The sequence below is a fragment of the Cupressus sempervirens genome, unplaced genomic scaffold, assembly GCF_028749045.1.
Source record: "Cupressus sempervirens isolate cs-2001-9-10 unplaced genomic scaffold, ASM2874904v1 CseChr00s100002_03, whole genome shotgun sequence".
NCBI lineage: Eukaryota > Viridiplantae > Streptophyta > Pinopsida > Cupressales > Cupressaceae > Cupressus > Cupressus sempervirens.
This window is the reverse complement of record NW_028322207.1, coordinates 7876575-7893923: the sequence shown is the minus strand read 5'-3', so window position 1 is coordinate 7893923 and position 17349 is coordinate 7876575.

Below are 17349 nucleotides of genomic sequence, written 5' to 3'. Positions count from 1 at the left end.
GCTTAGAATAGCTGCATTTGACATTCTCATTCTAGCTTAATCTTCATTTGCATTGCATTCTTGAGGAACTCCTTGGGACATTTGCATTCTTGCATCTTGTCTTTGGAACCTCCCATTGCATGGTTTACTAGCAAGAAGAGTATCTCTAAGGCTCATCTGAGAGCCTTCTTATTCTTAAAATATACTCTCTTGCACTCCGTGGATAGGGAGCTCTAAGCCGACATCCGAACATTCCAAACTCATGGAATCGTTTGGATAGAAGGGTTTAGAGTGGGACACTTTCGAGTGTACATTTTTGGCGCCCACCGTGGGGCTTGAATCAAGTTCTAGCTCCATTTTCTTTCATTTTTTATCTTTGGTTTTTTACAGCAGCATATTGGATCTAATCAAGTGCTTTTGTAGAATTATCACTTTGGTTTTAAGGCCAACCCATAAGTAGATTGATTTGAAGGCCAAAAATCTAGTTGGTTTAAAGATTTGATCATATCTTTTAAACCGATTGGATTTTGATTCTGAAATTTTTTGTGGACGTTGGGTATGTGTTCAAAATGTTTTAGTCCAATTTTCAGAGAAGTTTGACGTGATTTGCGAAAGTTATGATATTTTCTTGTTTTTTCATAAAAAGTCGTTTTTGATCGCACATCAGCGTTTTTTTCAAAAAAACTTACATTTCTAGAAAGATTTTTCAATTCTAATGGGGGTTCTTTTTTTGTGTTTTGAATTTTGAGGTCATATTAAGAATCAAAAACTCAATTTGATAAATTTGGTCTGTTTTGACAAAATCAATCTCTAGGGAGCAAATGAAGAGATTTTTTAAAATTTCTTGCATTTTTGGAAAGCTCTCTAATTTTTAATAGGGGTCTCTTCTTTTCATTTTCATTTTTGGATACGAAATCATAGCAAAAAAGTCCAATCTTGTTGACTAGGTCAAAACCAAAGAGTAAAAATGAAAGCATTTGTGATAAACTTGCACTTTCTTTGCATGTTCTTGGTTGGAAGATAAATTAGATTTTTGAAGCAACTCACCACTTTTTATTGCATTTTTTTATGTTATTTCACACTAACTTTTTTTGCTAACAAGTTGTGATTTCAGGTTGCCATCCTTGTGAAAAAAATTGAAACATTGCATAAAAAGAACGCATGTCAAAGCTTCAAATGCACAAGGGCTACTAACGATTGTTTGCAGGGCTACCCAAAGCATAAAAACTCAAAATTTCTTGCTTTTTTGTTTTCATGTGTGGCATTGAATAATTGTTCATTTTTCATAAGCACATAAAACTTGTGATTGGAGTCTTTTGGTAATAGGAGAGTATGCTCTTCACCCTTGTGGTGAATCAGAAATCTTGACTTGCCATTTGGTTTCAAAAGCAAGGGGTAACTGAATCTTCTTGGCGTGTTTGGGAGAAAACAATTGGAATAGGAGAGTATTCTCTTCACCCTTGTGGTGAATCAGAAATCTTGACTTCCGAAAGTTGATCCACTTTGTATAGTTAAGATCCTTTAGAGGGCCTGCTCTCGGACAACCTGAGAGGGACGACCCAAGTGGGGACAAGCCGATTACCTGGCTCTTCCAACCCACTATAAACTCAAGGCTACCAAGGACACAAAACTTTGGTAGACGTAGTGTTTGTCTTCGCCTAGTGTGATTGCTTATGGGATTTCGACCATAGGGAGATCACTAGGCAAGAATGCTTAAGGTACTCTTGTGATCGCGAGATCGGTTACTCATCGCAAGGTGAGGTGTCCCGTAATTGGGAGCAAGAGGAACACTATGAACGGAAGCCCTATCTAAACACCTTAAGTTAGTAACTACCTTTTTTAGCCGCTCAACTTCTTGGTGCAAGGATCGATCCTAGTGGACTACCCGGATCACCCCAAGATTTTACACTCACCATCTGTGTTCCCTTGGTTATGCTTATGGCATTTCCATGACAAAGCTAATATCTCTTGTGGGAAACCACTTGGTGTGAGGCAAAGGAGCATCAAGTGTGGGCCAAGTTGTTGAGTAATGAACCATGAGTTCTAGGTAGATATTGCTTGATGTGTCCTCAAATGTGGTATACTTGTGAAAATCTTTTGAACATACACATGATGATAATTCTAGAGAATTTTTTTGAGACGTCACATATGCTTGTATCATGCAAGGTTGCTTTGTCCCTTGCTTGATTGTTTGAAGAATACTCCATGTGTCACTATCTTGCTTGGAAAGAAATTGTTTTTGAACATCAAATTTGCTATGCTATCAACTATTGTCAAACTTTGTCAACCAAGTCAAAACATCAAGTCTTAACATTTTTCGTGTGTTGCTTCCTAAGGGGAGTCTCATCATTTGAATTTGATTTTCTATGTCTCTAGTTCTTGAACATGCTTAAAGTGGCTCTTTGGTCTTAGTGCTCTTGGTCTTTTTGTCTTCATGGTCTATGTTTTCTTGCTAGTTATCTTTTTGCTGAAATGGTTTCCTTGATTTCTTGACTACACACTTGGGTTGGAGAGTTGTTCACTTGTCACCCTGCTTGCTCTATCTATTTGGCTATTTGGGCATCTTGCCTAGCTATTGACTTGAGTCATTCATGTCGTAATTTTCTTGGACATATTGTTTGACAAGTCACTTTAATCTATCTCTACTATCTTGGCAAGTGAACACTCTACCTCCTATAGTTTCAACATCAAGTTATTTTCTAGACTATTTTATGCTTGGCTTTGCATCTAAAACTATGGGATCTGAAACTTGTGCTACCAAACTTCAACCAAATCTAGATGATCATGATATCCTCCATGTCACTAAAGAGTTTCAAGTTCTATATGCACAATACAAAGAACTAGAAAAGACAAATGATCTTTCTTACCTTCATCTTTCTAAGCGCATGATAGAAATGAAGTCTAAACTTGAGAAAAGGTTAGAGGAGAAGATTGCATCATTACATGAATCTTCTTTAAGGTCTTTACATGCATGTGAGTCACCTTCTTTGAGTTCATCCTCTTCTTCTAGGTCTACATGCTCTACTTTAAGACATCAAATGTCTTTATCTTCTAGATCTAAAGACCTCTTTAGAGAACAAGCAAGTGATACCTCCTTTGAGCCTATGCCAAAATTTCATGATGAACCTATCTTTGACAAAGTTAATAATGAATACATGGATTCATTCTATTCACTTGAGAAACAACCAAATGACTGTAGACATACTTTTGAGAGAAATTTTACTCCCTTGGGAAATTCTTATGATGACTTTTTGAGAACACTTCTTGGCACCAAGCTCATCATGTTGCCTAATTCTAGCTCCTATGGAAACCCATTCTTGGATAACTATTGTGCTTATCATCAACATAATGAGCATAGTACTTCAGATTGCATTGAGCTAAAACATAAAATCCAAGATCTTATTGATAATGGAATTATTGGAACCTCTAGTGACTCATGTGTTGAGGATACTTCTCTTGAGCAAGATTATGTTGATGAACCTATGTCTATTAGTGGCTCCATTATATCCTCCACTTCTTCCAACACTCGTGCATCTCCCAACACTTCAAAGCTTTCCAAAATGCCTCCATCAAATAAAGAACCTAATGCTTTCCACATTGACTACGTGTATCCTCAAGGGCTACCTCTAAAAGAAACTCAAGCTAACCTTCATTTGGCTGCAAACCTTTTCCATGCTACTAATCCTAAACATCCTCAACCTTCATGCACTACTATGCCTAATCCAAGCACTACTCCATTCACTCTTCATTCTCCCTTGTCCTTAGAAGTGGCTCAATGTCAGGAGGACTCTCAAAAAGAAAAAGCTATAAATGTCAAGAAAGATCAAGATCAAGCACCCTTTCATCTCTTTCAATATTTTTCCCCTCCATATCCTATATCTTGTCCACCTCCTAAGTATGATGAAGATAACACTTCCATTATCTCCCTTGAGCTTACTGAAAATTATGAGAAAAGTTCTCTTCATATGCTATCCAAAGCTACTTGTCAAGATCAAAGCATCCCCTCATGTTCTACTTCTCCATATCCACTTCAAAATTGTGCTCAAGCTTCAAGTGCTTCTATTAAAAATGTTGTTCCTATCAAGGGTACTTATGAGTCTATTGATGGCTTTGACTATGTTGCTCAATCTAAAGATGTTGATATCCCTTTTCGCTATCCATTTGCATCTCCTAAGTCTATCCTTGGTCCTTATCCATCAAAGCTAAAGAATTCAAACTTTCCATCCATTTTGGGGCCTTATGTTCCTCCATCTCCTACATTCACTCCTAGCTCATTCCCAAGCTCTCCTATAATACCTCAAGATCAACAAAGACACTCATCCTTGATGAATTTTCACCCATCTATACATCTAAACCAGTCATATCATCCTTATTCATCCACAAATCCCAAGTCATTTGGAAGTGAGAATAAACATAAGAATCCATTGAAAAATGAAGATCACTATGTCCCATCTAATCGACATGTGAATGCTAAGAAGGAGAATGCACAAAAGAGACCACAAAGGTCCACTATTAAGAGAGCTAAATCAAAGAAAATGTGGGTTCCTAAATCCATCATTGAAGAAATGCAATCTCAAGCACCCAAAGAACGAGGAAAATTTAAAGCTATGTGGATTCCCAAGTCTCTTTTAAAAGACTTGAATATTGAAAATACTTCAAAGTTGACATTCAAGCTTCCAAAGGCTTCCATTCCATCTTCCAAAAATCTTTCTAAAAATATTCCAAAGCCTTCCACTCCACTTTTTTCCAAATCTCTTCTACCACCTCATACATCTAAATCTCAAGCTATTTCATCCATGATTCCTCCATTGTTCCAATACCCTTCAAGGTGTGTGTCAATGTTGATCTTGTCCAATATTTCAGCTACCCTCATGAAATCCTCTAAAGCTTACACCTCCTTTCTATACATGAACTCTTATCCTCCATATACTCTTCCTACTACCATTTCTCTTTCATCACCCTATCAACATCTTTGAGCATACCTTTCTATGGTCTTGGCTTATCATGACTTATCTTTCCTATAGGAGCACTATCTAAATCCAAAAAGCTTGAGCTCTTTCTAAAAATTCAAAAAAAAAAAAAGAAGAAAAAATAGAAAGAAAATAAAATGAAAATGTGCCTTGGTGAAAACCACTTCTTGTGGCACCTTGGTAGCAAAAGTAAAGAGAACTAAATTTATCCTATGGTGAAAACTACTTCTTGTGGCACCTTGGATAAGTACCATGATGAAAACCTGGCAAACAGGCGTCATGCGTAATTCTTCCATCATCCATCTGTCCCTTCTTCTCTCTTTGATCTTGACAATGTTGAGCTATCTTTGCATATTGGCTATCTTATCCACCAGATTTTCTATTGTGCTCTCCCATTCACTCATAGCCTCTATCTTGAGCTTTATTCTTATTGCTCTATCCCATTGCTATACTATCTAGTTGACCCCTTGGTCTTGATCACAATAAATAAAACATGGTTCTCATAGGCCTCTTGACATGTCTACTCTCTTGGATTTCATGCTTTCATGCTATCTTTCTCATTAGCTTCCATCGCTTATCTTATATGCAATCACACTTGTTGGCTTCATTGCTTATCCTACATGCTATCTTTCTCATTACTTCCATTGCTTATCCAAAATATGCTTCATATGACTATTTCACCTCTTTCCCTAGCTTGGGTACTCTTGAGGAGTCAGTCCTTGAGGATCACTTTCACTTGCTTCATACTCATTTTTCATCCATCTTTGCATATCCACCAGCTCATTGCTCCATCATATCCTATACCTTGCTAGACATTGGGAGAAAATGATGTGATCTTGCTTGAGAACTAGTGATATCTAAAACCTTCTAAAAATTCCAAAAAAAATCATATATGATCCTGAAAAAAATCCTAAAAATCAGAAAATGTCTTGAAAAAATGATCATCTTAGTGAAAACCTCACTTTGATGTATCACCAAAAAAAAAAATTTAAAAATACAAAAAAATTGAAAAAAGTCCTGAAAAAATCTGTCAAGTGGTGAAAACCTGGAAATAGGCGCTACTTGAAATCCTTGCACCTATTTCTATCAATCTCAATCATCCACTTCGCTACACATTTCCTAGCTTGGAATTGTTTCTTGTCCTCATCTTGGGGGCATAGCTACTTAGCCTATTGAGGTATTCTTGTGGATTAGGGTTTCTTTGACAACTCACAAAATCGTGTTTCTCAACACTTCCCCCACTTTGACATCAAGTGTTTTTTAACACTTTACAGATAGTTTACCTATAGTCTCCGATGTCGCGATATCTCACTATCAGAATCAAGTCTGGAAGAAATGGCCAAGTGACTTGCACACACACACTTTAACACTTAAACGACTGAGCTATGCTGACATTTATCTACTTTGTGTGCTGTCTATGATGATTTCTTTGCCATGTATTCCCTCCCTAATAGTCTTTCAAGGATGTCATTGACTAGAAGACTGGGGGCATGGGACACATTTTCTTGATTTCTGCTTATGGGTATACTTTTGTTTGTCTATAGTGTTGTAAGCATTTATGTTGGTCCTATTCAACACGTTGACTTACAAATGTATCATCCTTGACTGTTTCGCAAGACCGCACTCAGGGTTTATCCTGGCGCTTATGCCTTGATACAGGTGTAATCTTGCTAAATTAAACTTAGGGAATCTAATCGCGTAGTTATCTTGACTTACATGTCTTTGATGCTTATATTGGATTTCCACATACCTATCTAATATCGATCATATTCATATCCTCATAGTTATACTAGTGATGGTTGTATGATCTCATGATGTCCCTAATAAATGCTCAATGATGAAATTAAGAGTCTAAATGTTATGCACTTCTTGCTGGTAAACCACTTTGCATGTTAGCTTGCATTTTAGGTTCATTTTCTAGCTTAGTCTTGCATTCTTGCATATGGGGAGAGCTCTCTCTTCATCTTTTTGTGGACATATCAGCTAACTCCTTTCATATATTTCTTTACTTTCTTCTTGTTCATGTCTTTTCACCTTCTTAATCTTTCGCTTCATCTCTTTTCTATCTTATCATCACATTATATAAAGTTTTGACCTCTTAAATAATTTTGACGTCCTAGATTCATTTTCGGGATCAAAATCCAAATTCGAGTTCATCTTGATGGTCAAAATTGTCTTTTAAAATTCTACTTTCTTCTAAGCAGTTAGCTGACCTTTTGAGGTCTAATCTCCGAATCATCACTGGGGCATCTTCATTTCTCCATGTCTTCATCATTTCCATACTTCATATCTACTTAAATTCACTATTTCATGTCTAAAATCACCTTTCTACTCATTTCAACCTTATTTTTATGCTATATCCTTCAAGGTCAACTCTAGTCAAACTGGGGCATTTTATCAATTTTTTTATATAGTCATTCTTGGGTTCTAATCATCTATCTGTCATCTTGGACATTGCTATATTCTAATTTTCTCATTTCTAGCCAGTTTTTGCATCCCCTTACCTCATTTCAATTTTGATCCCGAGGGGGCAGAAATACTCTATCTATTTCTTAGGAGCATTTGTTTGACCTTATCACTTGCTCTCGATCTATTCGCTTTGCTAGATGTTAGAATTCTTTTTGGATCTTAACATCATCTTCCTAATGTTCAGTACTACTGCTATCAGGCTGTGCATTCAGGACTTGCTATCTATTTCTGCATTTCATTCTTTGAAATCAGATATCTATATCTATCACTGCCTACTTGGCTTTCTATTTTCTTTGACATAATGTGTTCCCAGATCGATCACACATTAGTCAAAGAGGGGCAAATGTAATCACCTAAAAATGGTCATCTAGACTATTAGCCCCCTTCTCAGCATTTTGGCTAAATTAATTTAATCATTTATCTAGACCAAATTGCTAATAATCAATTTATTTGATTATAACCTATAGTTTGACTATGCTATCCTAAGTTCATTATTTGATTAAAAGAACATGTCCCCTTTTAATTAAATAAAATACCCCATTCTTCTAACCCACTTAAAGTGCACACATAAAGTCTTTTTTCTATTTTGCAATTAAAAGAAAAAGCTTTGTGACTTTTGTCTTATATGACAAGTCAACTTATATTCTATTGGTTGATTTGTGTGTGCACATGGATCACTCCTCTTTTCAAATTCCACCGTTGATCATCCACCATCTTCATCTTGATCTCTACCGTCCATACATCTTTAAAAGGGAGAGAGCTTTCCCCCTCAATCTAATCCATCTTTTGAACATTGTTATGCTGCAGGTTTTCTAACAGGTTTTATTTGGAGCTTTGTGGAGAACTTCTCTTCCTTGTCTACATTCTCTCATCCATGGCATTTTAGCTTAGATTCATTTGCATGTTAGTTTAGCTTCTATTTTGCAATAATCTATCTCACATAGCTTAATATTTGGATTGTAACACTCTCATCCATGCTTAGAATAGCTGCATTTGACATTCTCATTCTAGCTTAATCTTCATTTGCATTGCATCCTTGAGGAACTCCTTGGGACATTTGCATTCTTGCATCTTGTCTTTGGAACCTCCCATTGCATGGTTTACTAGCAAGAAGAGTATCTCTAAGGCTCATCTGAGAGCCTTCTTATTCTTAAAATATACTCTCTTGCACTCCGTGGATAGGGAGCTCTAAGCCGACATCCGAACATTCCAAACTCATGGAATCGTTTGGATAGAAGGGTTTAGAGTGGGACACTTTCGAGTGTACAGTAGGAGCAGTTAACATTAAGTGAGGGGAAGGTGAGGCAACTGCAGCAGTGTTTGGGTGAGGCAAAAGCAGATGTGGAGCATTGGCGAATGATGACTGATCAAATGTAATAGTAGTGGGATGTAGCCTAACGAGTGATCATTGCACTGGGGGTGAACAAGTTGGTGGAGAATGTGTTTGTGGAAATGCACCAAATGGCCAAGGTACACTAGGAAGCTGCTTATTGGATGGGATGTTATTATCAGGCATTCCCACATGAGGACCAGCGAGAGGTGCAATTTATAGATAAAGAATTTACACATTTGTTAAACATGCAATTACGTGGCAAAAGGTTTCCAATTCCTATAGAAGCGGTATGGACATGTAGGGGGTTGACACTAGGAGCTTCTTCATCTAGAGCTAGGCCAAAAGAGACACTATTAATCAGACACCCTGTTGTGCCACCTCCCCCAGGAGGCTAGAATAAATGATCCACTAGACATTGTTGGGATGTAATGCAGTTAATGTTGTCGTAGGTGAATAAAAAATTTCTGTTTGCTGTTGTGGCAACTAATGTTGATTGTAATGCATTGTCATGTGTATTTTTAGTATTTTCAAAATATATTTGGATGTTTTTCTGATTTTTTCAAATATTTAAATGTTTTTGGAATGTTTGGTAAATATTTGAATATTTTTTTGTGTTTTTGCGATAAATGTTAGGATGGTTTAACTCTTGTAAAAATGGGAACAATACCATCCATGGAGTGAGGATAACCATGACTGGTAAGCAAGAATGTCTGTGTGTGTATGAAGAACCAATGCAGACAATAATAATGCCAAAAGGGGGACATTTCTCCAGGTGTATGACGAGATGGGCATTCTCGAGGCCTATGAAAAGGCATTAGGGGCCCAAAAGAGGACACTTGGATCTCAAGTATGCAAAATAGGGCCTTGAAAAGACGTTTTTAACTCGAGAAAGGCGTGTTGGGGGCCCAAAAGACATCAGAGGTCTTGAAAAAATGGTGAAACAAGGCCTATAAAAAGGTTTTTGGGCAGAAAAAGGCATTTGAGGGGCCTACAAAAGGCGCTTTGGGCCTAAAAAGGTGTTGGAGGGGTCCAAAAAGGATGCTAGGGCCTTGAAAAATGCACTAGAGGGGCCCAAAAAAGGTGCTTTAGACCTAAAAAGGCGCTGGAGGGGTCCAAAAAGGACATTGGGGCCTTGAAAAAGGTGCTAGAGTGGCCTAAAAAGGCACTTTGGGCCTCAAAAGGCACTAGAGGGGTCCAAAAAGGACGTTGGGGCCTTGAAAATGGTGTTAGAGGGGCCTAAAAAGGTGCTTTGGGCCTAAAAAGATGCTAGAGGGGGTCCAAAAAGGATGCATGGGCCTTGAAAAAGGTGTTAAGGGGGGCTTAAAAAGGCCCTAGAGGGGTCCAAAAGGACACGTGGGCCTTGAAAAAGGTGCTAGAGGGGGCCTAAAAAGGTGCTTTAGGCCTTAAAGGGCACTAAAAGGGGGAAGCCAAGCTCGCACACTTATGCTTACTTATTTTGTGCCTCTGTTTAAGTGAGGATGAAAGAGTCCAACAGATATCTAGGCTTTCAAGATAGCATTGACATTTTTGTTGAAGAAGGCTAGACTACTCATGGCTACTACAACTTAAATAAGACTAATGATTCATGGGGAGTTGTTGCTCTTGAAAAGAGGAGGGAAACGAGGGCACCTCTTACACTATCCACATTGTGCCGGATTTTCCAAAGTCCTACGAAATGTTTCAAGACATCACCACACTTCTTCTTAATATTAACGCGGTGTGTTGGGTTCAAATAGCTGATGTCCTATTATATAGCCACAATTGAGGAATTGATAGGAATTTTAGGGTGTTGTTGACAGGAAATTGCCCCCTTTTTGAATGCTTTTGGCTAGTTGTGAATTTTTTTGTTATTGTTAGATGAATTTTGAATTTTTTTTTGGCATTTTTAAATAATATTTGAATTTGTTGGTATGGATAATTTTTGAATTTTTTTTGGTAAGTTTGGATAATTTTTGGATTTTTTTGGCATTTTTGGATGATATTTGAATTTTTTTGATATTTTAGAAGAATTTTGATTTTTTTTTTATAGTGTTAAGCTATTTTTGATTTTTTTTTTTGGAAATTTTGGATGAGATTTGGGATTGTGGGGGTGAAACGGAGGATGTGAGCAAGATTTGGTGGAATATGGGAGTAACCAGGACCATGTGAGGTACCTAAAGAGGCAATGAAAGAGTTTATGACACCAAATGGGGTGATTGAGGGCTTAAAAAAATATTGGAGATCATTAGGCAAGGTGGATGGTGGAGATGTGCATTGATTTTCCTGCAATTCATGTCTATGGTATCTCAATACATAATCAGACTTCTTATGTTGCTGAATTTGTTGTGCTCTCTATTGTTGTTGTCATACTAGCTATTTCTATTGTCATGTACATTCAATCAAGGAAAGGGGCTTTGATTTTCTCTTGTTATTGTTATTATTATTGCCATTACGAGCTTTTTTTCCCTTGCTTTACTATTGCTGCCATACTGGTTATTTTTCTACTATGAACCACATTTGATGCCAAAAGACCTCAGAACTGTAACCCACGAATGTTTCTCAATTGGGTATGTGTGAAATTAATTCTAGATCAAATACCAGCCTGATAGACTACTCCAGTCCAGGCTATAAGCTTCTCAACCCCAGATAAACAAATAATTTTCTTCCAAATACCTCCAAATAATTCAACTATAAATGCTACCCCTTTCTCTTATTCCTATCTTCTATTATTTACAATGGAAAGCCTCAAAGAACCAAAATTTATCTTAGAGACGAAGAATCAACCATTCAACTGTAGCCTCTTTTCAGCATTGAAGGCTTTGTGTTGTTTAGGGAAGTCCAAAAGCGTTGTTTCTCACCCCTTTTCAAATTAGAGGTGGCATTCTCATTTCTTCTATACCATTTTTTTTGGTATTTTTGATTTTTTTTGGATTTTTTTGGTATTTTTGATGTTTTTCTTAAAGCTTTTAGACATAAAACCATTTGAGATGGATGCTATTGATAAGTTCTACTAATTCTGTACCATCACAATCTGAAAGTTGGTAAGTACCAGCCCTAAAGGATTTTGTGATAAGGTAAGGACCAATCCAGTTGGCCTCCCATTTCCCTTTCTTTTCTCTTGATGCTTGGTTCTTGGGGTTTTCTCTGAGCACTAGGTCACCAATCTGAAAGACATGAGGTTTGAATTTTTTGTTATAATGCCTTGATAATATGTTATGATACACTTTGAGATGTTCATGCATTATATGTTGATGTTCTTCTAACAACTCTAGCTATTCTAGATAGACCACTCAATAATCCTCATCTAATAGGACGTCTTGAAGAGTAACTCTCAAGGAGGGGATCTCAACCTCTAAAGGGAGAATGGCTTCACAGCCATAAACCAAAGATAAGGGGGTCGTGCCTGTAGGCATCCTAACACTTTTCCTATAGGCCCAAAGGCTGAGGTTCAATTGTAAATGCCAATCCCTACTAGTATCATTGATAGTTCTTTTGAGGATGTTGATGATAGTTTTGTTGGTAGCCTTTACTTGGCCATTGCCTTGGGGATAATAAATTGATGAGGAATGGTGTATAATGTGAAATTTTTCACATAATTCATCAATTATTTGAGTTTTAAAATACAAGGCATTATCTGTGAGAATTGCATGAGGTATGCCAAACCAACAAATGATATCATTGAGAATAAAAGAGGAGATCTATTTTCCCATAGAGTTGGCAAGTGGTGTCACTTCTACCCACTTGGTGAAGTATTCGGTGGCAGTGATAATCCATTTATGCCCACTGGAGGAGGGTGGATGTATGGTTCCAATCAAATCAAAACCCCACTGGTAAAAAGGCCATGGCATGGCCAAAGGATTTAGCTCTTGGGCTAGTGCGTGAACAAGGTTACCATGGATTTGACATTTTTTACAGGTTTTGACAAAATCAATAGAATCATTTTCCATGGCTGGCCAAAAGTAGCCCATTCTAAGAATCTTCTTTGCTAATGTGAACCCACTCGAGTGTGGCCTACAAATCCCTACATGGACTTCTTTCAAAGTGACTCTAAACTCATCCTTTTTGAGACACCTAAATAAAGTACCGTCAAGACCTTTCCTATACAACGTATCAGCCACCAAGGTGTAATGGGAGGCTTGGTGAATGAAATTTCATTTTTGGTTACGTGAGAGGTTAGACGGGATGGTGTTATCATGCAGGTAAGTGATAATGGGACTATACCAAATGGAATCGAGGGTGGTTAGATGGAAAACGATAAGGGAATGGGGTTGAGTAAATGCAAGTTGAACCAACTCTTCCACTAGGAACTCATATCGCTCATGCTATTCCTGGAGCTAAAGTAAGGAGGCCAAGGTGGCCATAGCATCTGTTGCTCTATTCCTTTCTCTAGGAATTTGTTTGAAAGTAATGTGAACAAAACATGCCTTGAGTGCATCAACTATATGTTTATATAAGGCAACGATTTTTCATCTTTTGTCTAATAAGTATCAGTAACTTGATTGATGATTAACTAGGAGTCTCCATAAACTTCTAGGGTTTTCAGTTTCCATTCCAAAGCCAACTTGAGACTCAAGACCAAAGCTTCATATTTGACCATGTTGTTGGTGCAAGGGAAGAGCAATTTGTAAGATTTAGGAATGGTAACACCAAGTGGTATGATGAACAAAATACCGGCACCTGACCCATTGTGTGTGTAGGAACCATCAAAATAAAATTTTCATGTTATTGGCTTTGTTTGAAGGATATGCATATCAGGGAAGTCAACTAAGATAGGATTGGAACTTTCTATAGGTGCATCTACCAATTGATTAGCAATGACCTATCCTTTTATTGCCTTCCTAGCCACATACTCAATGTCAAACTCGTTTAGGATCATTACCAATTTAGCCAGTCTACTCATTAATGTTGTCTTGCTGAGAAGGTATTTGAGAGGATCAATCTTGGAGATGAGCTTGACTTTGTGCTTCAAGAGATAATGACGTAATTTTTGGGGAGCAAAAACTATGGCTAGGCAAGCCTTTTCAATGAAAGAATAATTAAGCTCATAGTTGACTAAGGTGTGACTGATGTAGTAAATGGCTCATTCTTTTTCTTGGTCATTTTCTTGCACCAGGAGGGCTCCAATTGACTTATCCGTTACATAAATATACAATAGTAATGGTTTGTGTGATATCAGAGGTACCAACACAAGTAGATTCATCAAATAGGTTTTAAGTGTTTCAAAAGCCTTCTGACATTGATCATCCCACTTAAAATTTATGTCTTTATGTAGCAAGTGTGTGAAAGGTATACACTTTTCCACCAATTGAGAAATGAACCAGCGAACTGATTGAAGCCTACCTTGAAGGGAGCATAATTGATTCAAGTTCTTTGGAGGTTGCATACTAATTATGGCTTGTACCTTCTCGGGGTCAACTTCTATCCTTTTAGCTGAGACAATATATCCTAGGAGCTTGCCTGATTTGACACCAAAAGCACATTTCTTGGGATTCTAAATTTTGATTGAATAAGAGTGACTCAGGTGTATCTAAGTTCTGTATGAAATCTATTTTTGTAGTTGATTTGAGGAGGTTTAGAGGTTTTGGGCATTTGACGGTTCTACTTGCTATCCTAGCGCTTACTCGTATGGGTGACCATTTTGATTTTGCTGGTATACCTATTTTGCATGGTGGCATGAAAGTGAGTTGGATTCTTTTAGTTTTTAGGCATTTTTCAAAAGTGAAAGTTTTCATTGACCATGATTTGTTTGTAGCAACAAGCTAGATTAGACAAGGTGTTTGCCAATGTTGATAGAATAAGGTTTACTTTCATGAAGTCATGTACGAATGTGTGTTTCCAAACATTCTTGGCTTGATGTACAAAGTGAGGTAATGGTAACTATTGGGTTGATGATGATGTAGCTTTGCTTATTTCAAAAGATGTTTTTGATCAGACACGAAAATTCTTAGACTTTGTAAAATACCAACATGGAAAAGGGTATCCAAATCTATTGTTTGTTCGCAAGTATCATGTTTGCAGACAGCCTATGTTTCATGTTTTTGCTCAAATGCATCACAGGAATGCTCAGATCAATTATTTCAGTAATCAAATGCGTTGTTTCTTTGTTTATATGCATTATTTTAATGCTCAGATGTGTTATTTTAACTTTCATATGCATTGTTTCCTGAATCAGATGCGCTGTTTGAAGTCTCAGATGCGTTGTTTTATAGGTGTATACATCATAACAGAAGTCAAAAGCATTACAAGAATGTTCAAAAGCACTGTTTTATGCAGCATATGCATTACTTTAATGATTGTTCAACAATATCTTCGTCTTAAACTTGGCTTCTCAATACCGGTTTGAGGTTTGTCTTTCTGAAAGGTTTATGATCTGCACTGGTGTTCATTATTAAGTTTGAAAGCACTTTCAAGCACAATAGTAGTGAGATCAAAACAAAATAATAATAAAATCACACGCACCTAGAAAACTAAAAAAAAAAGGCTTCCTAGCAAGGTTATCTAAGGCTGGTGACTAGTGGGTCTTAGTGTTCCAACTATATTTGGATTTACCTCTCTTGTGATAGAGAGCTTCCCACCAACACCAGGGAGGTTTGGTGCAATCCCTTGCAAGACTACTAGAGGAAGGCTACGTGCCAAACACAGGTGGCTTGCATTCAATTAGGAATACAAGATTGGGGGGCAATCCCTCTCACTGGCCCTATTAAGGCAACTCGGAAGGTAGCCCTTCTATGGCTCGATTATGCTACCTAATGAAAAGTGAGAAATGGAAATCACAAATAGGTCTAAGAATTTGATCATTTGAGAAGAGTGAGAGCATATCTTTAGTATTTTGGCTCCCCAAACACGAAAAACACAAAAATTTGATTTCCAGCCCTTATACTACTAAAGACAGGAGGGCTCCTAATTAGACTATGTGTGGATTTTTTTCCTCGTTCAACTGTGACCGATCTTTACAAAAGGTCACGCATTTTGATCAACTTGAAGGAGTTGAGAGCATAGGCCTACTTCTTTATCAGATTAGCGAGATTGAACGTTCTTATTAAGTTATATTTGAAAAACTTAGAAATGCCACATTTTTTATTGACAAGAGTCGAGGTCCACCTACTTGATTCGGAGCTAGCAAAGGCTAGGAGCATTTATGAGGGTCTCCATTCATGTTGCATGCTATCTGTAATCTAAAGGCTTGTTTGTTAATGAAGAAGGGATCTGTAAACAAAAGATATTCGGATCCGGAAGTTAGATACAAAAAATTGCAACTTTTATCAGATGTGCTACAGAAATGCTCATATGTGTCACAGAAAACCTCATATGCGCTATTCTATCATGTAAATGCGCTATAATAAAATCAAATGCACTATAAGATCTTCATATGCTCTACAGAAATGATCAAATGCATTATAGAAACATTCAGAAGCATTGTAGGAATGAGCAGATGCGTTACAGAAGTATGCAAATGCATTATAGAGAAATGTAAATGTGTTATAGTACTATGCAAATTCATTACAGAAAAATGCAAATGTGCTATAGTAAGATTAAATGCATTAAAACAGAGTTCATAAGCATTAGAATATCTTTCAGAAGCATTGAAACAAGGCGCAAAAGCATCAAAAGATTCGATTATGGCCCTTCTATGCTTGGGAAAGACTTTGGAATGTCGTTCTTGCTGATATGAGGTCTCCCAGAAGCAATAGAACCTATATTTGATCAAATATGCACAAGAGAATAGCCAAAAAAAAACACAGATCTATAGTAGAAATGAAAGATTAGACTAAAAATTTTGAAAATAGAGAGGCTTTTAGTTCAGCCCCACAGTGGGCACCATTTTGTACACGGTATGAACGCGTATTCATGAAACCTTATAGTAGAAATCAAATGGACTAATGACAAATTATACTAGACCCAAGATATCATCATCAGAATGTAATCTCTACAAGCATCTCATGTCTACCTACCCACATCCTTCGCAGTTTCTCCTATAGACTTTTTAGGAGACTTTATTTCTCCCATTTCCTCCTCCGCTCCCGACATGTTCTTCATCTTCTCAAATAGACTATCCTCCACCTGCATCGTTGACCTATCATCTGTTGCCCCCTACAATGCTTGTTGCGCTACAGTTCCCGATAACATCATTAAAGCTGAAACATTTAATTGAACGCATATTCATGAAACCTTACTATAGAAAGCAAATAGACTAATGACAAACTACACTAGACCCAAGATATCATCATCAGAATGTAATCTCTACAAGCGTCTCATGTCTCCCTAACTACAACTACTAAAATAACTCTCAGACCAGCATCTTAGTGACAGTTCTAGAATGGAATTGTACTAAAAATGCAGATCTACAATGAAAAGTGCAAGATCTATAACTAAAATGCGGATTATATGTGAAAAATAACTCTTAGAAATGCTCTTGAAATGATCATGCTATGAACTAAATATGCAATAAATGAAGCTAAATGATGCAAAATGACACAAAATGATGCTAACAATGCTATGAAATTGCCACAATGAAAATGCTAAAACAATGAGTCTAAATATGCCTATAGTGTAGATGCATAAAAACTTGGGTCCCTTGCCTCTTAGATTTCACTTTTGATTGGGGGTGAAAGTGAAACT